At 36.4% G+C, this 23,434-nt stretch overlaps 1 protein-coding gene across 2 annotated transcripts in view; it reads right to left on the minus strand.

Annotated features, from left to right (window-relative positions):
• Nucleotides 1-23,434, minus strand: part of ripor2 (RHO family interacting cell polarization regulator 2) — a 114,714-nt gene that overhangs the window by 74,895 nt on the left and 16,385 nt on the right. The window contains exon 1 of one of the 2 annotated variants that reach the window (XM_056479641.1): nt 17,505-17,700. The exons of the other annotated variant lie outside the window; for it this stretch is intronic. The gene's annotated coding sequence lies outside the window, so the exon portion shown is untranslated. Of the gene's footprint in view, nt 1-17,504; nt 17,701-23,434 lie in introns of those variants that run through there. 2 annotated transcript variants of the gene reach the window in all.

Raw genomic sequence — 23,434 nt, forward strand, 5'->3', positions numbered from 1 at the left:
TGAGAGCGAACAAGAAAATCTGCACCTGAGCAGTGTACATTTGAGGGCATGCAAGAAGTTTTGTGCAAGAAAAGAGGTAATCGGCGCTCGAGCACAGAGATTGACAAACTCGCATTACATGACAGCGATCTCGACTTGTAATACTGCGCTCACGACCATTGTCAATTAAATAACGCCACAGGTAGCTCGTAGAACTGTGTAGAAGGCCCAACAGAGTCTGCCGCCACAGCTGGAAAAATCCTAGAGGAAACACTGATGTACTGTCATAATTCGGACTTCGTATGTCTTTTACATAAAACCGAGATAATTATTGGTGCTTTCAATGCATGTGAAAAATTTCAAACAAACAACATCAGGATTTTGCAGAATCAATCTACTTTCTGCTCTTTAGCCCTATAGTGATTTTATTTCCCACGCAAGCACGCGAGTGGACAGAAGCTGAATATCATCAAACTCAGCCCACACGGCAACTTAGCAGCACAACTCCTAATGCCTGTTTCAATTATAGTTTCTATAGTAACAGAAGACAATGCACAGTGTGTCCAGTAAAAGAACAGTGCTATCATGAATCCCCCACAGCCTCCTCCTGTCATTCTTCTCTGAAGACCCGTTGTCTTCCCCTCTCTGTGGTCTTTTGCTCTTAGGTAGGAGTTCAACCCCTCGATAGAGCAGCTGTGCGATGCTCAGCTTGTCCTGTTTCACACTCACATTTGCTCTAGAGTCCGCCTTGCAATAGCGATGACCGCACTGTTAACATCCATGTCAGATCAGAGAACTAATGTCAGTGACCGAGTGACCCTGTTTAACTCATGCTGGAGTAATGTGTGCTTTTGGCCAGCTTTGTCTAATGGACCAGGAGGATGGATAATGGCGAATGTGCAAAACCGCTAAACCTACTCAGTGGGTTGTCTGGTTTAAAGATCAAATATGTCCCTCAAATAAAGCAAGTTGACTCTTATTATAAGTGTAAAGATTGGAAACAATGTGAAACGTGATGAATGGAAGACTTGAATGGATGTTCTTGTGTGGTGTATGAACGATCACGTGATGCTGACAGTAGCTGCTATTGTTGTCCTAAAAATATTCAGCTTTTTTTTCTTGAAACTGGAAGACACTAAGGCGGCAGAAGATTAGATATTTTTATGCATTTTTTAGCCCTGTTTTAGCTTTTTGAGACTTTTTTTTAGCTTTTAGGAATTGTTTTTAAGAAGTTGCCATTCTGCGTTGCAGGAAACAACTTTTTAGGTCAGAAGCAGCAAAAAACTCTGCTTAAAACAATGAAAACATCATTATTTCTGTTTGAAACAACATTATATGCAGTTAAAAATGTTTAAGAAGATTAGAATTAAAAAAATTCTAATAGCTAAAAACAATTATGTCTGTTGTTCATTTATTGGTAACAAACTAAAACAATGCATTTAATAATCCACTGTGGGCTATTTCAGCATGCAGAAAGAAATAAAAATAAATAAGGGTTAGCTGTAACCACACCCACTGATTTTTCCCTCTAAAAACCAAAACTTTTTCATAAAAGCCCGCTAAACATCCACCATGCTAAAGGATCCAATGTGACTAGGCATGGGACAATAACCATTTTCAAGGTATACCACAGTTTGGAAAAGTCGATGTTTTAAAACCACAAAATTTTCTGTTATACCATTCTTACGGCATATGCAAGATTTAGTTTTTTATGTTTTTCTTTTAGGACAACAGTATCTCCAGCAGAAAAGATATCCAAAGATGCCGTTTTAAATTGTTAAGAAATCTGTGCTGTTGAAACTAATGAAGACAGCAGAAGTCAATGATTCATTTGAATTATTTACTGTTACAAAATATTATAAATGTTTCCTAAAATAAAATAAATTGTGTTCAAAGGGGGAAAAGTTTACCCAGATATTTAAAAAGAGCATATTTTAGAGCAGTAACAATACTGTGAACCGTGATATTTTTAACCAAGGTTATCATACCGTCAGAAACTTATACCAGTCTAAATGTGACACAGGTAGAGCTGCACGATTAATCTAAAAAAGATGATGATCTCGACTCAACCCCCCACACAATCTTAATCCAGCATCTCGATGATTCAATATTTTCAAGTTCAGAAGAGAAATATAAATGCATACTCAAAAGTCTTTACATTGTTTTATACGCATTTCTCAGCAATTTAGACACCTCCAAATGATGTTGAAAGTGTCAGCATACTTTATTTATAAGGTATGATTCACCCAAAACTGTCATTTCTATCTTCATGTAATGATGTTTTTGCGTCCGAGAAGTCACATGTTTGTTTACCACAGAAAGGACAGAGGATTTTACCAGTGAAGAAAATGGTCTAATAATGTTGTCAGTGACAGATTGCAAGCATACGTCTCAAACATAATAATTCAACTTCAGAATATAGTTGTAATCTGATGTAATCACTTGTGCATTAGCGACCAGGACGAATTCAAAGTTTATTCAAGTTCACCATTGCAAGTCTATACAAAATTTAGGCATTTTAACCAACAGTAGACCTACACATAAGCCTAATATCACTGTTGTTTTTACCATATGTTTGAGAAATAACTAAAATTAAATTCACTTTATTTTACATCCACAGAATCATGAGAAAATCTCGATCTTTATTTTAAACAAAAAATAATCATGATTCTTATTTTAGCCAGAATTGTACAGCACTAGACACAGGCATGCACAAAAATAGCAAAACAAGCAAAGAATTTAGGGGAGGTAATGATGATGCAATGAAAATAATCCTCCTCACTTGTGACAGCAAAGTTTCATTCCATTAGACTGGAAACACCCAACCACTGTAACCACTGTTCCAAACTAATAGCTAATATTATGCTGACTTTAGAAGCTTCTAAATGTAATGACCCCAAAAAGAGACCAAAATTCACATTATGCACACAAAAAAACCTGTTTTACTGCTAAAAGGTATTAGATTTCCATGCTGGCCAATACTGCTTTATAGCAATAGTCAACCAGCATAACCTTACTGGTGAAACCTGAAGAAAAATAATTGCCGCATGGGAATGTTTGCCACAGTTTATTAAAGTTTAAATGAACACATTTCTTCAAAGCAGCATTTGACACTGGCATGATTCACATTTCTTCCTAAAAGTCAAATGTCTATATAGGCTATCAAACACAACGTCAGAAAGGTTCAAAATATGTCAACAGAGGACGCTGACGTCTTAACACATTCACTTGATGTGTTAGGCTGTGAACATTCCCTAAAGCCATTAAGTAGTGCTTGTAGTAGAAGAGAAGATGTTAAATATACATAAATACTTTTAATTCTTCTGACGGTCAAAGACAACAGTTATATTTAATCTTGGACATGAAGCTCATATGATTAGATGAACTATAGTTAATTAGTTATTACTAAAAGGGTCAATATTTGAACAAGAATCTGTTCGGCTTTGGTATCAATGGCTGATTTGAGTCATATTTAATCCATAGACCTCAGAGCACCTGAATTTGATCTAACAGCAAATACTAAAATGCCACACTATTTTCATCGTCGTTGTGACTGAAGACAGAAAGAAACCATGTAAGGACGCCTGAATTATCCTTGACCACTGATAACCTCTTAAAGGCACATAAGGGGTTTGTAATCTCAAACTTAAAGCCCTCAGCTGGAAATGTCACTGTGTGTGAAATGTCTGTTCTTTAATCAGCTGCTCAAATAATTAAAATGATAATAACCATTCTTTCAACAACAAAAAAACACTCCCCTTGGCATGTTCACGGCAGAAAATAAAAGGCTTTTTTTGTAGTTTTTCATATATAGACTTAGCTGTGGGCCATATACTGATTCAGAAAAACACCTTTGCATGAACCACAATTATTAAAATATTCCACATGGCAATAATCAGTATATTCAATTATTAAATTAAACCATACACATCCATATCTATGATTCTCTTGTGTAAATTAAACGGCATATATATTTTAATTCTCTACAGTAATTCAATCAACTCATTCATATCCTTGACAATAGCACATAAAAGCATGCATTTACAGTAGATTATTTTTATACACATGTATATAAATCTGTCAACTTCTGTTCACATATAAAAAGGCCTTCTCAAGTTGAGCTTGGAATTGGATTTACCAGATAATCAGGTTTTAGGCCTTTAGTTTGCGCAACATCATTTATTTGGTTAAATTGTTTTCTTGAGAGTTTTCTTTTAAATATATAGGTTTAAACAGACAGTTACAATGCATATTCACTAACATTTAATTGACCTAATAACAGACAAGAACATATTTAAAACATGACTAAATTGTGGTATTGTTGTTGTTTTTTATGAGCATGCAAAAGTATGATGTAGTTCAACTTAAAGGTTCGTTCACACAAGTTTTTTTCAGTTTTTTAATGTAAACCTATTTGCTTGATGGACATGCATAACAGTTACTGATTATATCTCATATCTTTTAAAGACACATGGGTACCACTTTTTTTAGACGGTGTGTAACGTTAAAGGAACTTCAATTTTTACACCCAGTGCTACTCATCAGTCTCAGTTCCAAAGCAGTGGACCAATCAGAAGAACTCAGAGGAGGGACAAGTGTTGCCGGAGAGCTGTGTCTTGCATTTGTAGATGCAAAGATATTCTGTAATGTTTAGATGTTCTTTGTGAATGGCCCCTAATACTACTACTACTACTACTACTACTACTACTACTACTACTACTACTACTACTAATAATAATAATAATAATAATAATAATAATAATAATAGGGGTGCTTTTGGTGCTCTGGTTCACATCAAAGTTTGACTGAACCCCCTCTGCCCTACTGATGTGTTCACAGTGATTTTTGGTTCAAAAACGTATACATTTACATCATCAAGGCCAATGTTGCTCAGTAACAATGGATCAGGTAAAGCCACAAAAAGCCAGAGAAGCCAGTGCTTGCGTGCCTCAAGTTTGAACTTTGCCCATTAAAAATGTAGTTGTGTTTTCAACATGCTAACACTCACTGAGCGGCACATGCATCTATTTATCATGAATGCAATGTAAAGGAGTAGAAAACCATTTTCTGCTGAAGAAATTAGATCAACATTCACCCTGCTTACAGCACATCAGCTCTGCGTGTCAGAAAAGTGAATGAGTAAATACATAAATGCACTGTTTACCCATTCATAAGTGATAAATAGCAGTTCACTTCTGTGATTTGGAGAGATTGTGTTCACATTTGAAGTGAACCCTACTGGAGATTGCATGAACCATACAACAGACAACCCCTTTCAGATGGGACAAGGGTACAGTTTGCGGGTTTAGCCAAACCAAATCAACTCCGGCATTAAATAAACCAGTGTGCGCATCAAAAGTGCCATTGTGAAAGCACCCTTAAAAACAGCTACAAGGAAAATGCACAAAAAAAAACCTAATCTGATTGAACTAATGGGCTAGACTAGAGGGACAAATCTGAGAGATGTATGTTTTGCTGTAACACTGAGCCATATATGCAAAGCAAAATGAGGACAGGGAGAAAACTAAAGATAAAATGATGAACATTCTTATGTGCGGAGACAGAAGCTTGAGGCGAAAGGAAAAAAAACCTGTGTGAGCATATCGAATGATAACAGAACACAGCTGGCTAAAAACCAACACAAACTCAGTTCCAATGTCAAATGTGACATGACTCCAGTCCAAGCAAAAACATTTTCTTCCCTGCGGCACGGTTTCTAATAAAATGCAGTACCTTTCAGTTTATAGTTCCTTTTAATGGAAGAGATGACACATTCAGTGGCTTGTAAATGTAAAAAATTTGTTAAAGGAAAGAAACTGTAAAAATTGCATACTTTGCTGACTTAAAAATGTAATTTATTGAACTCTTGTTATACTTCAGCAGAAGGCACGTTCAGAAAGCAGAGCATTTTTAATGTTTACTCCTAATCTGACACTTAAACCTTCCCAGCAGGCACACAGCATCATAAGACGTAATTATTAGGTTCGATTTAGGTCACCAGCGTCTAAGGACAATGTCATTTTGACATCCAATAATGACGTGAAATTGTGTTGATATTTTGTCGATTTTAGGTTGTGTTAGAAAGTGACCAAAATCCAACGTCTAGCCAACATCTTAAACCAGCGTCATATTGATGTCAAATACTGACATTTATCCATCAGGTATGGCAACCTAACATCCGATAGATGTCATAGTGGTAACATCCAAACAACTTCAAGCTGTAACATCATTAGAAGTTGATTTTTTGTTGTGTTGTGTTGGAAAGTAACCAAAATGCAACATCTGTCCGACGTTGAACATTGAAGTCAGCCTGACGTTGGGTTCTGAGATCAACTCAATTTTCATTTCCAAATAAAATGCAACATCCTACAACGTTGGTGTACAACATCAATCGGACGTCATGTTGGTGTTCTGTGCCTGCTGGGTTACCCTTAAAAGACGTGTTTATCATCTACGATCATGTCATAAATGTAGTTTTAACAAGAAATTGAGTATATGATATAATATGGTTACACTCAAACTGTTTTCCCAAACAAATCTGCTTTATTAATTCATCTTTTAATGAGTTCACCATTTTGAAGGAATCATTTGAATGAACGATTTAATGAATCACTTGTTATGACAGGATCTTGTACTGGTGGTTTAAGTGTCATAATTATTTACTCAAGATATAGACCTACACCAAAAAGCACAAAAGTAAACTACGCACAATATAAAAAATTATTATAAAAACAACACAAAAAAATATAGAGATATAGCAATTTGTTAATATAACACACCTAGTCAGTATTTCAGTGTGTTGTAATTCGCAAGATTCACAATGACAGACATTTTTAATAATAGAGTATACTCAAAATCTTTTGAAGCTATCTAAAAGTTTCGTTAGAAAAAAATAATTTAAAAAGCAAGCTTAGACATTGTACAAAATATAAAAAAAAAAAAGGTTTTAAAATTACACAAAAAATACTAAACGATGACATATTTGCTATTTTTAGGTAGGGTTGCACGGATAATGCTATTGTATTATCATGATACTACATGGCTCTAAAATACTGGCGGTGCCACTGTAACTTGTAAAGGTAGTATCGTCATTAACGGTCTATCTACAATAAAAGATCATTTTATTTGAATAGTTTGTGGAGCCCTTTAAGGTTGCAAAACTGTGTCGAATTTACGGCTTTTATGGTAGCACATATTGCACGTTTTTTGACATTTCAGTTCGAACACACACCTGGATCAGTTCATTTCTGTTCCTGTCAATATGATTTAGCAGCTACAACAGCCGCAACAATCTCTTAAAAAGAACGAAATTTTGAATTACTTCGGATTCTTTCCTGATAAGACTAAAAATATAGACGAAAAACCCAAAATAGCAACAGGAAACATTGAAACAATTTTTGACCACTTCATATAGCCTATTTTTGTTGGGAAAATACTGTTTTTGTAACAAATTTCATTCGGTAAAATTTGTTTCTTTATTTTAATGTTTTTTTGTTTGGTCAGTTTTCTACATACTAAACAAAAAAAAAACTAATACATTTTAGATGAAGTGATATCCAAATACTTTTTTCAATAATAAGAGAATTATGAAATCAATTCAAGTAAGCCTATTATAACATATAAAATATAGTATTTCTGACAATTTTCTTTATTTCGTAGATTTGAGTAATGAATTACATTATCGCAATGGTCTCACAATGCTTCAGCTGGTATAGTATCGTAACCGGAATTAATGGTAGCACGACAACAATATTTTTAGGTGAACTGTGCCTTTTAGTTATGATTAACAATCATAAAAAAGTTTAAATAATAGAATATACTTCAACTATTTTGATGATAGCTAAAGCTTTCATTTGAGGAAAAATGAATATAAAAAGCAATGAACATTGTACATTGTATTCCTTATTCTGAAGGAGAAAGAAAATATAGTTTTTAAAATGACACAAAAATGACTAAATGATGACATATTTGTTATTTTTAGGTGAACTGTCCCTTTTAGCAACTGTGCTCCAAGGAACAGCTGTCCTAAAATCATGTGCATATTTCTTCAGCACTGAATGTGGTTTGTCACTGAGCGGCTATGCCAGTCCCAAACATTTGTTAAGCCACTGAACTGCATTTCACTTAATTTAGTCTCTCTACTTCATTCAGACAGCGCTGACCAGTGCCACACAAATAAGACAAGGCTACGGTTCAAGCTGAAAGCAAATCTTTAACCTTCCACTCTCAGGTAAATCTCCAATGATTCAGTAATTGAGTAGCAGTTCAGTGTGCATCTGTGTGTGCAAGAAAGACAAGAACAGAGACAGAGAAAGACAGTTGCCTCTTCATTTCTGCCTCCCATGCACTCTACCAACTGGACATAACTGGAACACTTCTAAAAAAAGATTCCAACACTTTTACTTGTGCCAGGAATACGCAGATGAAACATGATTTTTTTTTTTTATATGAAGACTGAAAAGCCATTTTGAATTAAACATGACATGTCACTTTTAGCTTCTAGGCATCTAAGAAGACTTGAAGACTTGAAAAACAAACAGTATCTCAAATATACATAGACAGATTAACACAATGAAAATGATGACAAACACAGGTTTAATGTGGTGGATTTAGGTCAGGCAATGGGCCAAGCACTGAACGACTGTTTTTTACTAAAGGAAGAATCACACTTAAACCCTCTTTACACGACACCACTTGCAGTAAAAACAGAAAAGTTAAAGTGTCTTGCATTTTAGGGCCAGTTTTTGAAAAAAATATCTGGAATAATATTTCTCTACAAGATTACACTTAAGTTTTTTTTTACCTGGCAGATAATAGGTTAAATTGCATTGAGAGGTGCCTTTTTTAAATGGTTTACGAATGGGCGATATTGTTTTGCATGCTGCTTATGCGACTGCGCCTAGCATTTTTGCCATTGCGCGCTGTGAGCCTATAGTTGAAAAAGTCAACTCAGAGTGGAAAAAGCGTGCTACATCGGTGGCGTCTTTTTCATTCTCCATTCAAATGAAAGCAGAGGCGGGGTTTCTGTTGAGGTGACAGCAGTGTTTGTGTTGTCAAGATGACTATGAAGACTTTCAAAGATGGAGGACAGACTTGTGGTCAGTGTTTCGAGTTATCTGGAACTGTACGACTTACATAAATCTTGAATATCACAATATTATTAAACATTACAATTATAACAAAATCAACCGCAATGCTCGTGCACAATACGCAGCTGATTCAGTCATTGCCTACACAAAAAGCAAACCGCAGCAGTGCGACTTGCGTTCTCAGAATGAAAAAGTGCGTTCGGTGTGATCGGACCCTTAAGCTGTTGAACAAAAAATCTATTATCTATCTATTATAATCTATCTAAATCTTTTGAATATAGAATTTGACTTTTTTTAAGTGAAGTTTTATAAACTAATTTCAAGAGGAGCACATGATATGATTGATCACAGCTGGTCTCTCATCTGCAATCATCGAAAAACCAATCAGATTAAACCAAACCTACAATAACTAGCCCATTTCACCTTACTTCCCTTATCTTCGTGTTTGAAGCTAATTGACCAGGCGGGTGTCCTAGGCTCAATTATTGCTGAGCTAAGGGTTGCCAAACCTACCATTAGTCTCAAGTGCGAACTCCTGAAATGCAAGTAAAGCTCAAATATATGGTTAACAGAACATGTTAAAAAGCCAACAATTAAAATTTTCCCTTGTAACATAAAAATTTCAACACCTTAAAAATTCTGCATCGTTCAAAGCATTTTAGCTCACTTTTGGTGCAGAAACAGAACATGCTGCCAACAGAATATAGCAATACCCATTATAAAACTAAAATACCGTTGGCTTTAAAAATCAGCTGTAGTTTATGAGGGTGCTTTCCTGTTATCTGCATTGCTTCAAGCTTTGACAGGAAGCAGTTGACTTCATCCCTGATAAAGCACAGTTGTATGTCAGCACAGACCCTGAGGAGCACAGCACCCTTTAAAAGGCATAAGGATTTGGCTTTTGAGCAGATTACATGTCACAGCTGACGAGATCTAAAAAAAAAACAGCCATCATGAGGGAAAATATGTCATACATAACAACATCCAAGGACCTAAATTTGATCAGCCAATGTCATTTCAGACAGAATCCACCACAGCCAATCAGATTTACGCACACCTTCTACAAGGAAAAAAGAAAAAGTGCTATGCAAACAGAAAAACAAAAACATTCAGTTCATCAGCTTATGTTTGAAGCATAATCCACCGTAACACTAATCATAGGGCTGAGAGATCAGCGAAAACAAGTGTGCAAGAGGTGTTCTTAGTGTAGGTAAATTCAAAAAGACTGTTAATGAGAGAGGATTATGGGATAGTATAGCACCCCCACCGATGAGAGATAAACACGTCATCATGGCAGGAAAAAGAGTGTGAAAATTAGAGAAAGATCCTTCATCATGCTTTTCTCCAGAAAATGCACTAAACAACAAGTTTAATGTCTTAAATGACACACTTATACATGTGTTTATGTGCAATGCACTCAACTGTCTGATGTACAAACTTTAGGTTTTTATGTCCTTCATCATTGAAGTCTGAAAGCTCCGTCTCCCCCAGCATACGCAATTAAAGCTGTGACAGTCAAGTATTTCACATGTTACTTTTTAGTAGGCCATAGTTCATCCAAAAGTGTAAATTCTCCCATCATCAACTCATCCTCCACTTATTCCAAAGCTGTTGGGAGTTTTTTTTTTTCTTCTCTTAAACACAAAAGAAGATATGAAGAGTTCAGATGGAAAAACCTCTAAAAGCCATTTGAAATTTCCTTCAAAAGTGAGCATTTTTATCAGGCTCATGTGTGTAGGTTCAGTAAATTCAAGTTTATAGCAAAGAATACTCTTTTAAAAGGTCTTTAAAATGAAATAACTCAACATAATCATTGGAGTCTGAGAAAAATGCTCATTTTCGATAAAAATTTTAGATGGCACATAGAGGTTTTTGCATCTTAACTCTTCATATATTGTTGGAAAAGCTATTGACTTCCATAGTTTTTTTGTGTTCCTTCCCACTGTAAATTTATATTGCTGCTATTTTCCCCAACATTCTTCAGAATATCTTGTTTTGTGTTCAGTGGTAAATTTATAAAAGTTTAGAACAGAGATGCCCAAAATAGGGCCTGCGGGCCAAAGTTGGCCCAAGGTAACCTTTGATTTGGCTCACTGTCCCATTTGAGAATAGAGGGTGAATGACAGGTATTTACTTATATAGATTTCACAGATATTGTCATTTCTCATTTAACTTAACATTTTGTTTGTTTTATTGTTAAGCTACAAAAAAGCTAACTGAAATTTAATGTTACAATTAAATGTTGTAAATGAATCAGATTTTTTGTTTTTTAAGACACTGGCAACTTGACTACTGTATACAACATTGAACGATCTTGTGTTATAACATTAAATATTTGTTTTTACTGTAATAAATTCATTATCAGATGTAAAAAGATACAAAGCGTTAATGAATAAATATGATTAAAGTAATTTTTGTTATTTACTTTTAAACATTCTGAAATAAATTAGGAATTCCCAGTGCAACTTTATTGAAACACAGTTTGCTATATTTACCTTCGGCCCACAACCCTCAGTCGAGTTTGGTTTTGGTCCTCCAAAAGAAAATGTTTGGGCACCTCTGGTTTAGAACTTAGAGAGCTTGAGTGTGACAAAATGTTGAGAAAATTTTCCTTTTGAGGTAAATTATGCCTTTAAACAAGCACATTATCAGAGTATTTAAAATAAAAAAAAATAATAATAATTTTCAGTGTGAAGTTGAACACACTACTTTGCACTATTATTTATACTTAAAAATGGAATAAAACAATGCACACATTCTATTTGGCTGCCAATTAAAAAGACAGCATTTTAAGGCGCCACAGATAAACTTCTACTGGAAAGGTAGCCTTTATAATACCTAATTTTAAACAAATGTAAAAGCCACATTTCATATATCATCTGCAGATGAGGCCATCCAAGAAACCCATTGCAAACAAAACAGAAGGCAATTCAGAATACTGAAATACTCTACATAATATAATTCATTCAGTACCAAAAATTTTATTGTATAATTTCCTCGAAGTTCTACGCATATTAGGGCCGCACAAAACTCAACACAGGCTCATTGTGGATACGTACCCTTGTCTACATTTCTGGAGAACACAAATTATGTAGTCAGAGGTGCGTTTGGCTGCATTTTGTCTTTAAAACTAACGCTACGAGGTAATATGACTCTGCGACGGCTTCTGTTCATTTTAGCAATACCAGATGGCCGATTATCCTCAGTACGGGCGGCTTTTCCAGTGTTACCAGTTTGCCCAGTAGCTCGCCGTGTACATCGGCGGACTTGGTATGTGGAGCGGAGTTGACTGCAGCAACGGGGTGCAAGTCCAGCAAAAAGGGTTCCAGAAACCAGGTAAAACAAAAGCAAAATATAAATGAATGAATAAATAAACAAACAACAGGCTGAAAACATGGTAAAATCACATGGCCATGACAGTTTTTCTATTTCTAGATTACTTTCGAAAACACTATCGGTTGGGTTTAGGGAAGGGGTGGTGGGTCAGTCAGTCATCCAGTCGACAGCAAGCTGGTCTGGTCGGCTGAAGTGTAAATTGCACCCTCTAGTGCACTGAAAAAAATTATTCAAATTTACTCAATTTTTTTAAGTTAAGTGGTTGTAAACAATTTATTTGGGCTGAATTTAAACAAACAAATTAAGTTGAACATTGCTCAATTTAATTTGTTTGTTTAAATTCAACACAAATAAATTGTTTGCAACAGTTTTGCATGCAACACTTTTTTCAGTGTGGATGTGTGCAAGAAAAGGACCCGCAAGAGGAATTTGGAATCACCAAAAAGCATACAGAGCGGCCTTAGGTGGATTTGCAAAAACAAAAACTGCGAGCCTCCAGTTACGTATTTCGCTGTCCCCAGAAATGTAGATCTATGGACCCACAATAAGCCTGGGTTGAAAAAAAGCTCATGTTTTTGAAAAGCTGTTGCATACTGTATGTAGGTGGCATACAGCAAGATAGTTGTGAGCAGCTCTTGACTATGTTTACTTGTTAACAACAGAAGAGTACAACTGTAAAACAGTCATTGAAATGTTATTGGATGAGTGCTAGCTGACAACTATGAAAGCATATCTCAGTGGAGGCTGAATCTATAGTAACACTGACGCTCAGACGGCCTCTTGCTGACCGCGCTGATTTGATTTAGCTCTCTTTAAGGACATGACGTGAGCCAAAACCTCTCACTGCCCTCCACCATAAGCACAGAATGACAGCAGATCAAACCCAGACCCCTTTTCATCTCGCTTTCTCTGCCAACTAAAAAGATTCGAAGGTAGGCTATATCTGTCCCTTTCATCAACTTCTCCTTTTCTTCCTCCTCTTAAAATACCCCTCCGCAGGCCCTTAGAGTCAGACTATGTCACTGGGATTTGTCTGTACAAGAAAAAGAGAGCCTTCCAAACACACATAAACCTCATAAACTCAATTACATGTCTGTCAAAAAGCTCAAAGCTCAGTGAAGTGCAGCTCAACATGCTTCAAGATGGATTTCCATAAAGTCGAACAAGTTCCATTTTCATATATTTATTATATAGTACATATTTTTATCACGATAATGATATTTGTGACCAGTTGTATTCCTTTTTATTTTATTACAAGTTGACACGTAAAAGAGGCACAGTTTAATCTCATTTTATTTGCCACTGCTAAGAAAAACCTTGTCAGAGAGGTCTCTTCTTTCCAAATATGTTCTGTTCATGTTTATTTTTTCTTTATTTGTGGCTGTAAAGTTCAATAAGAATACACAAGTGCATACAAGTTCATAACCAAACGAACAATCATCATTATGAATAGTAATTAACATTGAGCAAAATAATCATCTTCATTTCTGTTATTGTACAGTCCTAATATTTAGGTTTTATTGCCATATCAGCAGCATTGGTTCTATCATGGCAACATTGGCAATAAATATGCAATATATAAATTACAATCATAACTGTTTCTTAACAAACACGCATTAAACAAAAAAAACAACACTGACAAAAAGTCATAGAAGATCTTTCATTTCGATCAATGATAAATATTTTTATATTCTTCCAGTAGGCAACTTTTTAAAAAATTCCCTTAAAATATTTCCGGAATAAATACATTTTCTAACGTCATTTAAAAATATGCATTATATATTAAAATACGTTTTATAGTGAAAATATTCCTACAAAAAAAACTCCCTTTCAATAAATATGTGTGCATAAAGGCTGGTTTATACTTCTGCATCGAGTGATTGGTGTGACCTATAAGCGCCTGCCTTGTGCTTAGCCGTGCACTGAAAAAAGTGTTGCATGCAAAACTGTTGCAAACTATTTATTTGTGTTGAATTTAAACAAACAAATTAAATTGAGCAATGTTCAACTTAATTTGTTTGTTAAATCCAAGGAATCATCTTTGAATAATTTTTTTTCAGTTTACTTCTGCGCACTGTTTGTGTTACTCTGCAATAACACTTCGGAAACGCTAGCTAGCAGTAGGTTTATGTTTCTCTTTGTCTAGTTTCTTCACGGCTATTTTGTTTTTCTGATTGCTAAATGTAGCTAAAACTCGTTTATTCAGAGGCAGGAATTGGCGGACGTGCAACAACTTTAATTATAAAAGTTTCCATCTGGAGCTCATTCACGGGACTCAACACTTGTAAACACTCGCTCCATCGGGCTTGCGGCTCTCAGCACAGCCCATGCTCATCAACGGTACCGCTGCGTCAGGTAGTTACATTTTTTGTGAGGTGCACGTCAGCGTCTGTGTCAGCAACGGCGAGGCTACGTCACCACGCAAAGGCTGCGCCGGAGCATATGCGTGTGCTTGATGCAGAATTATAAATCAGCCTTAAGTATTGAGTGGCCAATTCTACATTTTCAGAACAAAATAACACAGATTTCATCCCACTCAGTAGATACATCACAAAGTCTTGCCGTACAGCCAAGTGGCTTTGCAATGGTTGAAGACCCCCTGAGTAGGATTATACGCTGATGACCACCAAGAGGGGAACATTATCATCTGTGAAAATGCAAAGCACTAAAGCCTAAAGAAAAACACTAGGGCTAAACATGACTGTAAACAGCTTAACAGCGACACACAAAGCTGATGTGCTCATAGAGAACTAGGATTGGATGTTTTGGAAGAGCCTGCAGTAAAGCGGCCTCATCCTTCTGAACGCCTGCCAAGTTTCACTGAGCTTTTCCTTATCCAGCGAAATTCACAAATAAGAAATAGCATGCGCTGCTGAAGACACTCCAAAGCCAAACATTCCCCTTTATTCACTATAGAAAATAAATGTATGCATAAAGACCATCGGCGATCATGATTCTCACTATTTAGACAGACCTCAAGGACTCTCTGGATTAGCATAAGGCCCCATTGTATACATAATGTATGTATTGTGCTCAAAAGTTGCCCGGAATCATATCATTTCAACCCACTGGCTCAGCAGACCAAGATAAAACTGATTAACCTCTGAATGTTAGCTTTGACATGTCAAGACAAAAAAAACAGTGTGCAGAACGTGATCTAATATGCACTACATGGCGTTTCTGCAAGGCTGAGATTAAAAAGATATGAGTAAGAGAAAAGAATTGGGGATGAAAGGGTGGGAGGGACAGAAAGGTGGGTTTATTCAGAGAACAATCTTCAGAGATTCTGAGAAATGCTTATTCATCACTGATTTAGCAGCTGAAGACTCTAGCAGCCCCCTTCGATAGAGCATAACAGTGACCACCCACTCTTACTGGGGTTTTGGTTGCGCAAGTATAGCCTACATTTCATTCAAATTTCACAAGAACAATTCTGATCAAATCTTAAAAAGTTCAAACCAAGTTATTATCTAAAACAGTTAGCTTCAACAAACATTCTGAAGACTTTTAGCAGACCTTCTTCAGCTCTGAAGCATTGCAAATAATATATAATGAATATTTTTAATGCAAAAAAATGTCTTGTTTACTTGGATTTAGACTTCATATACAAGTATTTCGCCTTCTGAAAGCAAACATACGGCATCATGTCATCCATATGAGCTCATGAAATATTGAAGTAACAGCTGCCGAAGTATACCAGAGCATGTTTAAACAGATACTGGTTATCTGATGGAAGTTTATCTTATCTCATGCCTCACACATATCTCGAGCCAACAAAGTGCTGCTTGCAGTAGTCGGAGGGAAGTAGTGGGAACCTACTAGGTATTAAGATGCGCCTTCATCAATCTGATCACAAGGGGATGATGCTAAATACAGGTGTAAAGTAAAACGTTTTGAGTTTGTTCACTTTTGACCACTTCCAGAGGAAAGTAAAACCACATTAACTGGATTACTTTCAGAGTGTTAACACTCATGTGGACAAACGTGTTCAAACAGCCAAGAGCACCTACTCTCTGCCTACTGTACTGACCAAACACATGATCCTTATACGGGACATATTATGAGAGAGCACACTAAAAACAATTCATACTCCACTGTTGTTTCAAAACGACACTACAATCTAAATTTCATAGATGTTATCCACATCTTTTTCATTCACTTGCTTTCCTGCATGCTTGTGAGTCGCAACATGGTTTAGACATTCAATAGTTATTTTTTGAAAGATATGTGGCATGACGAAACAACAGGGGTCACAAGGGATGCATCTGAAATCATGTTAATATCAGGTAGAAACAGTCTTGGAAATTTTTCTTTTGTGATCTGACCACTGAAAATGCATGTTAATAGCAGTTGGAAAAGGGCCTTTGATCCGTTTATGGGGAAAAAATCCTAAATGTTTATTAATAAGGCTGCTATTGTAATTTTATGTGACCCAATTCAGATTAACAGAGCACTGATTGTATTAATAAAAACAAAATCCATTAGACAGAAATCAAATTTGATTTAAACAATATACATATGCATTTACGTTTATAAACACGTTTTAATGAGATTTCAATGATTAAAATCCGCACATGTATGTCAACTAAATTCCATTCAAATCGCTCGGATAGATTCAGTCCGTTTTGTGAATCGATTCACACGATTCAGTGAACACTTCCAACTCAAAAGAACGATTCGTTGGGAAAGTGAGATGAAGCCTGATTCAGTTTGTTGAGATTCCACTGAGTTTATGAAATGAACGTGACCTGCTTCTGCATTATCAGTTAAATGATGCTCACACAGTGCAATAATGTATAAATCCCTGTCCATATATTAACACTACGAATTCAGATATTTAAAGAAATTCCATGAAATCGGTTAAAAAACTGGATTCAAATGGAGTTAAATAGTTAAAAACAGCATATATATACACACAACTCATGAACAATATCACATGCACAATGACATGAAACAAAACAAATGCTACAACTATGCCTTAAAAACTGTGATTTGAAAGCATTTCCAGCAAACCTATGTTTTAAAACAGCACAGTGAACTGTAATATCAAGATTTAAGCACATCTCAGTGTCCAAACGACCAGCATGTAACGTTACTCACCGCTCGAGAGAGAAAACTTATTCCCAGTCAATGTTATTTAGTCGAGTTGAGCACTTCCATCCGTGCGAGCGAAATATCACTTCTCCTTTGTGAAGCCAGTGTGCTTTACAGCAAAAACGACCACAAAACAAACTGGATGGCAACACCACAGACTTTCACTCACCGAGTGATACCATCCGGCACGACAGCAACGGATCAAAAATCATATGTAGTACACTCGTAGAGATTTGTAGCGCTCCCTCACGGCTCCCACTGGCCAATCAGCAGGTAGCGTTGGGGCAGTGGGCGGGGCCTGTCTGTTTTGTCACTACAGGACATAATATTCACCCTTGACTGACTCAAGGCTTGTCTAAAAACACATTGTAGTGTGGCACATCAGGGGCTGGCATTAATAGGGTATGTGCTCAGCTGTCAGTGTGAATCTTAAGCTGCTTAAAATACGGGTCTTGCATATTTAAAATAGCTCTGTAGGTTACATGAAACTGCACACTATGGAAAGAATAATTAAAGTGCAATGAATATGCTGGAATACCAAAGCTAAAGTCTTAATAACAGAAAATAATATTAGTGTTAAGTCGAGCTTGATGGATAGAGGGTTCGTTAAATGACTATGCCAGGCCTGTAGCCAGCCTGGTGAAAGGTGGTTCTTTTTTCTTAAAAAGTTTACTTTTTTGAGGTAGTCGCCTTATTTTCGATTTAATTATGAGGATTAAATACTCCATTTAGTGACATTTTAAGCACTATTTTTAGCTGGATTAGCTTGTCAGATGGTCATCATAACCACACGTTTTGATGCACTACAAATATTTCCTAAAGATTTAGAACAGGGGTGGCTAAACATTTTCTTATGAAGGGCTAAAAACCCGCTAAAAACCAAACTTGATTGAGGGTGGTGGGCCGAAGTTAAATAAGCCAAACAATTACATTAAAGTTCCCATGGTAATTCCCTAATTAAAAAAAAAAAAAAAGTCAAAAAAGTTTTATTTTTTATTAATAATTATATTTTTTTACATTTTATAATGGATTTCATACAAAAAAAAAATCCAATTTATAACACAATGGTGTCCAATGCTGAATACATTGAATACACTTTATTTGCTCATTGAGGATCCTTACTTTTTGAAAATCTGATTCAAGCACAAAGTTTAATTGAAAAACTTCATTGCTTTTTTTGTATCACAATAATTAAACAAACAAACAAACAAACAAACAAAAGGTTACGTTAAAATTAGAAATGGTAAGCTCTGTTAAAGGCATTCGCCACAACCTTCCCATCATTCTCCCTCTCTTCTGAGATGGAATGGTGGGCCAAATCAAATGTTACTATGGGCCAACTTTGGCCCACGGGCCCTAGTTTAGGCATCTCTGATTTAGAATAAAGGAATATGAAAAAACTAAAATACAAATGTATTACATCATATATCATTAGAAAAAAAAAGGAATTTGTTTGCAAATAACAAACCGGCCAGCACATTCAGCTTTCCTCAGTCGGAATTTGGCCATTTGAATGCAAAACTATTAAAACATAACAATAATAATATTGTAGAGCTTCACGATTCATAATAAAAGCCTGGATAACAACAACAGCCTAAAAGGGCTGCTTTTGGTGCTTGGCACCTCTTCATATTTTTTTTCTTTCAAGAATAAGGTCCAAGATTTAGAATAAAAACTACTTGTAAAAAATTTCTCTATTTAACAACAATACAGTAGGTCAGTAGTGAAAGTTGACTTCACTTATGTCAGATTTCACATGGTCTTAAAGCCTTCAATTGTAGTTTCCACAATTTATTGTGGCATAGCAGTCAAAATAGCACAAATGAGCTCATGTGTGGGGCAAATTCTAGACCTTTGTCAGTGGGGGGTGGGTCTTTTGAACGACCCGAACCCCCAAACCCCCCACCCCCCCAGAATACGGGCATATATAATTTAATTTATTTAATTTAATTTGCTCATATATAATTTAGCTTTCTGTTTGTAATCTTATAATAAATTTCAATTAAATTTAGCACAGAGAAAAATAAGGTTGCATAACAAGGTTAAATATGTGCTCATATTATTTAAGAATAGGTTAGGTTCTTTATGTTGATTATACACTCTCGCGAATAAAGGCAATCATTGGGGCGGTACCTTTTCAAAAAGGTACTCATTTGTACCTAAAGGGTTTATAAAGTATTATTACCTTAAGTGCTCTTACAAAATTATAAACGTTTACCTTTTGAAAAGCTACCACCTTGATTTTTATGTTTGTTTTTTTTGAGAATGTAAGTTTTCAGAATTGAGAGGGTTTTAGAAGTGAAATACTGTGTATAAGTGAGAGGATGGAAAAATGCATTAAAATCTGTTAATTAGTTGACTGTACCAAAGACTATAGAATACACAAGACATGTCACTCATATCTTTTTGAATGGGGAAAAGTGCAACGGTCAATATGGTGAATAAAGCCCCGCATACTAGTACAGGAACCAATCATCGATCGCTATATGGTGAATAAGGCCCGCCTTCTAGTACAGGAGCCAATCATCAATCGCCATAGACTGACGATACTCCGGGGAGAGGCTCAAACCAGACGTGAGTTTCTGCAGATTTTGTGTGATTTGGATGTTTAGAAATGAAACTAAAGGGACAGTTGATGTTTAATTCTATTGGTGATTCCTAATATGAAATTTAACCGTAAGCTTGGTAAGTAGTTATGGTGAATTTGATGTTTCCCCATTCAAACAGAATGCCAGAGCATGCTCATACTTACAAAAATAACATACAGTAAAATGTATCTTTGGGGCGACATGGTAGCTCAGTGGTTACAGCTGTCACCTCACAGCAAGACGGTCGCTGGTTTGAGTCCCAGCTGGGCATTGGCATTTCTATGTGGAGTTCTCCCCGTATTGGCGTGGGGTTCCTCTAGGTGCTCTGGTTCCCCCATAGTCCATAGACAGGTAATTAACTGTTAATTAACGATGATAGTCGAATCAAATGAGCTAAATTGGCCATAGTGTGTGTGTGAGAGAGAGAATGAGAGTGTATGGGTGTTTCCCAGTACTGGTTTGCAGCTGGAAGAGCATTCACTGTGTAAAACATATGCTGGATAAGTTGGCGGTTAATTCCCCTGTGGCAACCCCTTATAAATAAAGAGACTAAGCCGAAAGAAAATAAATCGATGAATGAAAATGCATCTTTTGTTTACATTTTGGATGGCCTGGGGATGAGTAAATTAATAGTAAATTTCTTATGCTGTCCTTTTTAGACAATATAAGCAGATAAGACATCTATTAGCAGGAATAATTATACACAAACAATGTTATATCTGCAAAACACACGCATTGATCCACCAACCTAAAGTCTTCTCTGAAGATAGAAGTAAAAAGTGCCTTGCAAATGCTGTTCTTTATAGCAGAATCAGCATGACCGCATTAAAATTTGAGCACCTGATTTAAGCACTGTTACTGTGAAAGCCACTTTGCATCATGTCTCGTTCTATAAATCCAGTCTTCCTGCTGAGCTCATTGTGGTTAAAGCAGACCTTGGTGGTGCTTCACTCTCTCTGGTGCGATGTGTTGTATAATGGTCGGATGGAGAGGCTGAGCGCATCCAGACAGGCTTGGACAGTGCAGCTCAGACACCTCCACACGTATCCTCTCTCAGCTGCTGCTCGGCTCATCCTGTAATTATGGCTGTCATCAGCAGCCCCCGTCGAGAAGCTATATTTACTGGAGCCCTGTACAAACAGTTCTCAGGCTTGGAGTAGCCTGCTACAGAAGCAAAAAATTCTCTCCATTCACTTGCTACTGGTCTGAGACTGGTGAAATGTAAATAAAAAATATCCATAAGCAATGAAGGAATGTGACAGTGCTCACAGAGACAGCATGTTCTGATCATTAATGGCACTATTGATATATTTTCTGACACATGTTTGTACGATTCTGTTTTATAAACATAAAGTTTATAAGGACATATTGTTTATAAAGACAAACAAATAAGTTACGACATGCCACTGAGGTCAGAGGTTAGGAGAAGCATTCAGACAAGTGCAGTTGAAGATCGGGATGTGTGAAGCTGTTGATGGAATGATCATTTTAACAAGACGCAAATGCTATGCAACTATCATTTATACAAAATAAAAATAATGGGAGCAAACTTTCAAATCGGGGTGGCATGGTAGCTCAGTGGTTAGCACTGTCGCTTCACAGCAAGAAGGTCGCTGGTTTGAGTTCCAGCTGGGCCAGTTGGCATTTTTGTGTGAAGTTTGCATGTTGTCCCCGTGTTCACGTGGGTTTCCTCCGGGTGCTCCGGTTTCCACCACAGTCCAAAGACATGCACTATAGGTGAACTGAATAAACTAAATTATCCGTAGTTATATGATTGTGTGTGTGAATGAGTGTGTATGTGTTTCCTAATACTGGGTTGCGGCTGGAAGGGCATCTGCTGTGTAAAACCATTCCGCTGTGCAGGCGACCTTTGAAATAGAGACAAAGCCAAAGATGAATGAATGAATGAATGAATGAATGAATGAACTTTCAAATCTGCTTAGCTATCAGTAGAAACATCCTAAAGAAGATCCTAAGGTTCCTTATTGTTATTCACTGGTGGGAAAAGTACTGAAAATCTTACTTAAGTACCATTACTTGCCTAAAAATGTAGTACAAGTAGAGTCAAAGTATCTGTTGTAAATATTACTCGGAGTAAAAAGTAGACCTTTCAAAAGTTCTCAAAAATATTGAATACTACGCTGAAAAAACTGAAGCATTTAATTTGTGCATGTTTGTGTAAACATAACATTCTGTAGTGCATTGATTGTTTAAGGCCATTGCAGTCATCAGTAAACCTCCATCATCTTCTAATTAGTGACATGCATCTAAACAGTCTCTGGGTCATTGCGTGTAAAGATCTTGGACATCTTCTTAGACACTTTTGCTGCATTTATAAAGCGCCCATGTTATGAGGTAGTTCAGTATGATGCGATTTACTTTCTAATTGCGATTAGAAGTGCAAAGTGGTGGAGTGAAAGTACCGATACAGCACTAAAAATGTTCTCAAGGGAAAGTAAAAGTATTATAAAAACTACTTAGTAAATTACAATTTCTGAGTAAAACTACTCAATTACAGTCGTTTGAGTATTTGTAATTTGTTAGGTTTTTAGTTTGTTAAAAAATTTTAGATTGTCGTATTAGAGAAATAAGCCATTTTAAATAGTGACGTGGACCATGTCCTGTCTTTTAATGCTAATGATGTCAAACACGTATTATATTTATGATATTTAAAAAATATTAATAATTATTATTACAAATAAGGGCGACGCAGTGGCGCAGTAGGTAGTGCTGTCGCCTCACAGCAAGAAGGTCGCTGGTTTGAGCCTCGACTGGGTCAGTTGGCGTTTCTGTGTGGAGTTTGCATGTTCTCCCTGCATTCACGTGGGTTTCCTCAGGGTGCTCCGGTTTCCCCCACAGTCCAAAGACATGCAGTACAGGTGAATTGGGTAGGCTAAATTGTCTGTAGTGTATGAGTGTAAAGAGTGTGTGTGGTGTTTCCCAGAGATGGGTTGCGTCTGGAAGGGCATCCGCTGTGTAAAACAAATGCTGGATAAGTTGGCCGTTCATTCCGCTGTGGTGACCCCAGATTAATAAAGGGACTAAGCCGACAAGAAAATGAATGAATGAATGATTATTACAAATAAATAATGAAATATTATGCCAGCTTACTGATAAGGTTTTCTGTTCAAGAATTGTCTTAAAATTACTTTGTTATATTTTATCACACTTTCTGCCCTATACATTCATTCATTCAATCATTAATTTTCTTTTCGGCTTAGTCTCTTATTTATCAGGGGTCGCCACAGCGGAATAAACAGCTAACTATTCCAGCATATGTTTTATGCAGCGGATGTCCTTCCAGCTGCAACCCAGCGCTGAGAAAAAACAATACACTCTCACATGAAC

Source organism: Danio aesculapii, chromosome 19 (genome assembly GCF_903798145.1).
Source record: "Danio aesculapii chromosome 19, fDanAes4.1, whole genome shotgun sequence".
NCBI classification, from domain to species: Eukaryota; Metazoa; Chordata; class Actinopteri; order Cypriniformes; family Danionidae; genus Danio; species Danio aesculapii.